Here is a 6,229-nt window from a genome sequence, read left to right as displayed (position 1 = left end):
GTCCTAAGTATGCAATTTTTTTTAAATGTTGATTATTTAACCATTTTTCAAGTTGTCTTATTCCTCTTCTTGTTTTTCGTCCTAAGATGTTTGTTTTTTTAAGATTTTTCAGACATTTATTTTTTGTTTTTCTTTAGAATGTTTTTTTATAATAATTTTTTTAATTTTTTTTGCAAAGTTTAAAAAAAATAATAACATTAATATTTTGAGGTTAGGATTTTTTATATACTTATATATTGTATTTTTTTGCCAAATTGCATGTGATCCTTCAGGCTTGACCTCTTGCTTGAGGGGCCGCGACCAAGGGGCATCTAAGTTGTCGAAGCCACCCAGGGATCGTACCCGGCCTTGGCCACACCAGACCTTAGCTAACTGGATTTTTTAACATGTCTTCTCCCCCTAGCATAGGGCACAACCACCCCCCATGAGGTTTGATCCTGGGTCGCCTTGTTGACGAAGTCCATCCTCAATCGGTTGTGCTAGTGGGACTTGACTTTATATATTGTTAATTAACACTTCAATACACATAAAATAATTGTCACTAAAAAATAATAATTTTAAACACTCGACAAAAAATACACAATTTGCATATAGATATAATTAAAAAATAATGGACCTTTTCGCTAAAAATAACATGTCAAATAAATGATTTAAATATATATATATATATATATATATATATATATAAATAAAAAAATTGGAAAAATAGCAAAAATTATGAATTTTATATTGATATTTGAAGTTTTTTTTCCAAAAGAAATTATTCATATAAAAGTTTAAGTAAAAATAACAAAAAAAATGTTAAAAAAATAAAACATACATTTAAAGAAATCACAAAAAAAACCATTAAAAATTAAAAAAAAAAAAAAAAAAACATTAAAAAAAATTAAAACAAATTTTTGAAAAAAAAACACATTAAAAAAAAATGAAAATAAAAATAGAATAATAATAATAAATAACATTTAAAAACAACATATTATAAACAATTAAAATAAAATTATTTTTTATTTTTAAAAACACATCAAAAAAATGTATTAAAAACAATATAAAAAAATAATGGCGAGGCAAGGACGATTCCAGGAATAGCCCTTGCCCTGTCGAGGGCCCGTGGGGCTGTTGGCCTGGGTAGGGAGGAGGAGTTTCACTCCTCTTGGCTAGCATGGGCAAGGAGGAGGAGTTGCAGTCCTCCTCCCCGCCTAGGCTAGCCACCCCACGGCCCTAGGTGAGGAACGCGATTCTCGAGCCTTCCCCATACAAGGCCCGTGGACCTCGATTTTTTTTCCATTTTTTTTAAATGTTTTATTTTATTTTATTTTATTGATTTTTTAAATTGTTTTTAATATGTATTTTTTTAAGGTCCATGGGGTCTTGGATAGACAGTATGTTGGTAATATTGTCATTGATGGAAAAGGAGCATTGAAGGAATGCAAGGAGAAACAAGGAGAAGCAATGCAATGAGCAACAAGAAGAAGCAATGCAAGGAGTAGCAGTCATGCAAGGAGAAGCAAGAAGCAACAAGGCAAGGAGAAGCAACAATGCAAGGAGTAGCAAAAGAAGGCAAATGCACTGAAGAAGGAGGAGCGATTATGATACATTGAAATGTTTTGATAATGTTGCAAATATTGCTATATTGAAGAATTTCTTGTGATGTAAAATTGTTGATTGAGCTAAATTGTTGTGATGCAAAAGGCAAGACTCCAACGCAAAGGCAAAGATTTGTGTGATGCATTAATGAGAAAGAGATTGGTATTTGATGTTGGCATTAGGTTGATTCATTTAATGATTACATGTGGCTGAAATGAATATTGGATGAATTATTTATTTTTTGTTCTAATATTCAAGATATGAAGTCTTTGGAAACAAATGAGTGGAAGGCAAAGAGTTGAACCTATTCACTTCATATTCCTATGTGGGATACGAATAACCAGAAAACTATCTCTATAAAATATGTGATTTTGGAAGGCATAAGTTATGTTAGAGAATGGATAAATGTGGGGGACTTGATTGAACTATTATGCATTAGTTACTTGGCACTTATGAAGCTGATGTGAAACAGATTTGAAGTGAAGAAGGTGGAGAAATGAAGATGGAGATATGTAAAGTTTATGACTAGGTAAACCAATACATTGTTATTTTGTGTTTGCATAAGGGGTTGATAGTCTCCTTTCAGGTTGAAGCTTGACAAATATCCAGTTGGAGCTAGTTGAGGTAAAAGCCTCCTATGGGTTGTAGCCAACAGAAAACGTATGGGAGTTGGAGCTTCCGTTCATGTTGTAGCTTGCAGAAAATGGAGTTAGCAGCAGGGAAAAATTTTAAAACCACCCTAAATTTATATGTATAATAAATGGGTGAATCCCCATGATACATAGGAAAAATGTGAGGCGATTTTATCAATAATATAATATGTATATATATATTTTTTTTGGTGAATCTCTCACCAGATTATATTATCTTGTAAAGTCATGGAGAATTTTTCACTAAATTATAAAATCTTGTAAGATCTTTGCAAATCTTTCACTGAATAATAAAACAATGTGAAGTCTTGGTGAATGTTTTGTTAAAGTATGAAACCATGTATGATAATAGGAAAACATATTCATTAAACTGTAATATACTAACATACATGTTTGGAAAAAAAAAACATAATTTTCTCTTCCTACAAACAATGTTGCAAGTTTCAGTGGTCGTGTTTGTCAAGGTTCTTACTGTACACTCTTTCATATCCTTCTATTAGTTTTGATAATATTCCACAACAAAGTTCTTGTAGGTGTTGATCTTGACCACCAGTTCTGTCAAGGTAGGAGAGATTAATATTTTCTCTACCACTTTTGTCAAGCTATAAAAATTCTTTCTTATTCCATAGACTCCAACTGCGAGATAAAAAATAAAAAATAAAAAAATAAAAAAAATAAAAAAAAAACACCAAGTTTCTTTACCCCAACACGCCAACAAGTAGCAAGCCCCAAATATATCATATAAGAAAGTAGTAGGTATCCCAAAGGCCTGAAGGGGATCTAATGGAAATAAGTTGTCAAGCTATCAAATTTCTTTCTTATTCCATAGACTCCAACTGCGAGATAAAAAAAAAAAAAAAAACATTAAGTTTGTTTACCCCAACACGCCAACAAGTAGCAAGCCCCAACTATATAATATAAGAAAGTAGTAGGTATCTCAAAGGCCCGAAGGGGATCTAATGGAAAGAAGTGATCGTTGTTAGAAGCCTTCCAATCAATATATAAATATATAAATGTAGATTTATTATTATTTTAATTGCAAATCTTCAATTATATAATAAAATTTAATTACATATCTCCCAATCTAAATTGCTTATTAGCATAATTCACTACCTTCATAAGTCTTGCATTTTTTAACAGTGTTGTAACATGTGGATTAACTTCCTTTTTGGTGCACAATCTCCACCTTTTAGGACAATATGGTGCAGTGGCCCAACCCCTATAACTCATTACGACAAACTAAGAATAACAGAGAAGATGAAAGGTTGTACAAACCAGCATATTTTCCAAACAACTAATCCAACACCAGTACCTTAACTTTTTCATGAAGATATCATATTGAGAACGTTTGAAAAATGGTGGGAAATGTGGGCAGCGACTATCTCTCTTCTGCGAGGTGATGTGGAAAGAGTGATAAGATTTTACTCTTTTGAATTTTTTTTTGTTAAATCAGATTGGTATTTTTTACTAAATTTTGTGAAGTGACTAAATGTAGCTTTAACCATTTACCTTAAGATGTTTTTTATGATATAATTTCCTCAATCTATTTAATATCTTCATTATCATAAAAACCAACCTATATCCATCTTAACTCCACATCTACCACTCTTAGAGAGATGAAATCTATTTATCCCTCTCAACACTCGATAGACCCAGAATTGAGATGGATCTAAGCTAATAGAATTTCCCCTTTAAATAGTTTATGCTCACATGAATACCATGGTATTACCATGGGTTATCATAAACCTGGAGCTTAAAAACTAATATCAGTAATTTATAAAAATTAATAAAATTAATAATTTATTTTTATTTTATTTTTTTATTTTAACCAAGTTAAAATGTTTAAGTGACATTAAACTACAAGATCCACTTTTACTCTTGATCTACCAAGCCCGGAGAAAGATCAAATATTTTTTCACTCTATGCTAATTTGCATATCACGATATTTGATCCCTCTCAGCACTTAGTAGATTCAGAGTAAAGATGGATCTATTCTTGTTTAATTCCCCCTTTTAAATAGGCTACATTCCATGTGAATACCATGGGTGAATACCATGTGCCATCTTTATTTTTATTAATACTAATATTAGGGTTAATAATGTTTTTTTGCATGGTATTAATAACAATTTGGGCCATGGTATCTGGCCCATAGTATTTGGCCCATAGGCTTCACCTAAATATAACACATTTTTTTTGTGTTCGTAAATATAAGGTGACTTATGGAGTAAATATAAAAAAATGTTTTATTTATTTACCATACCTCTCGTTTATTTATATTTTTATTAATTTACCATACCTCTTTTATAAATATAGTATTTGGCCCATAGGATTCACTTAAATAAAACCTCTTTTTTAGCCTTCTTAAATAGAAAAAGGGTTATGGACTAAATATAAAAAGGAGTTTTATTTATTTACCATACCTCTAGTTTATTTATATTTTTACTTATTTACCATACCTTTGGAGTAAGCATAAAAAGAGGTTTTATTTATTTACCATATCTCCACTTTATTTATATTTTTATTTATTTACACTGTTGCGTGTTCGTAAATATAAGGTGACTTATAGAGTAAATATAAAAAATGTTTTATTTATTTACCATACCTCTTGTTTACTTATATTTTTATTAATTTACCATACCTCTTTTATAAATATGGTATTTGGCCCATAGGATTCACTTAAATAAAACCTATTTTTTGAGCCTTCTCAAATAAAAAGAGGGTTATGGACTAAATATAAAAAGAAGTTTTATTTATTTACCATACCTCTAGTTTATTTATATTTTTATTTATTTACCATACCTTTGGAGTAAGTATAAAAGAGGTTTTATTTATTTACCACACCTTCACTTTATTTTTATTTTTATTTATTGGGACCAAATACAACCTCCCAACCCAAAAAATGGGTGATTGCAAACGAATTTAACATTGCAAAGCAGGAAATCGGGTGATTGTAATGGAATATAAGCACCAAAACCAGGCGAATCTAGTCAAATGAGTCTTTTCATTGTTTATTCGCCCCTTTTTTTGGGCTAAAATGAAAAAAAATAATTATTTTTTTAAATAAAAGTTGGGCTAAATATATGAAATGGGTGTTTTATAAAAAATTTGCCCCTCTAAAATGAAAACCCATTAAAATTTGCCCTTGGGCTAAAATTTGCCCCTAAAATTTACCATGGGTAGCAACCTCCTGTAGGTTGGGGCCTACAAAAATTAGATGTAATAAGGAGTGGGAGCTTGCCTTTGCATCACAACAATAATAAAATTGTGGTTTTCTCCCTTTATGGGTTTCCACATATATATGGTGTCAATGTGTGTTGTTTTTATGTATTCATGTATCTGGTTTGCTTTGCTTAGTACTTGCTAATCGCATATTCATATACTAGTTATTATTTGTTAAATTGCTCATGCTATGTATCAGTTAATGATATTATTGAAAAGAATATTAATGTCCATGTATATATTAAACTAATTCATCCACCTCTCAGTTTAGTCAAGTTTTCAACACGATGATCGAGTGATTTGTTAAGGCACTCCTTGATGTGAAGTCACAGGTTCAATTCATCACCCTGATCAGGGTAAGATATTGGTCATGATGAAGATGTAGTCCGGTCAAGCTTATCAAAAAAAATGTAATTTTTTAATGTTTTTTATTTTCTAATTTTTGTTTTAATGATTTTTTTTTCAATTTTTTTTAACGTTTTTCTTTTTGTTTTTTTTAATTGTTTTAATGTTTTTTTTAAATATTATTATTATTTTTAATGTTTTTAATTTTATTTAATTTACTATTTATTTATTTTAATGTTTTTTTATCCAATTAAGTATTTTTTTTTATTCTTTTTATATTTTGATCAATTTTTTCTTAAATTATATTTTTTTGAAATGTTTTTTTTTTATATTTTTTAATTTTTTTAATTTTGGTTTTTCTTATCATTTTTATGTCTGATTTGTTTTTTTTGTCCTTTTTTATATATTTTTATATTTGATTTTTTTTCTCA

Source organism: Pinus tabuliformis, chromosome 7 (genome assembly GCF_031772625.1).
Source record: "Pinus tabuliformis cultivar Carrire ecotype Pingquan chromosome 7, CPIR1, whole genome shotgun sequence".
In the NCBI taxonomy this organism is placed as follows: Eukaryota; Viridiplantae; Streptophyta; class Pinopsida; order Pinales; family Pinaceae; genus Pinus; species Pinus tabuliformis.
The sequence above is the reverse complement of the archived record's forward strand: the minus strand, read 5'-3'. Positions refer to the sequence as shown.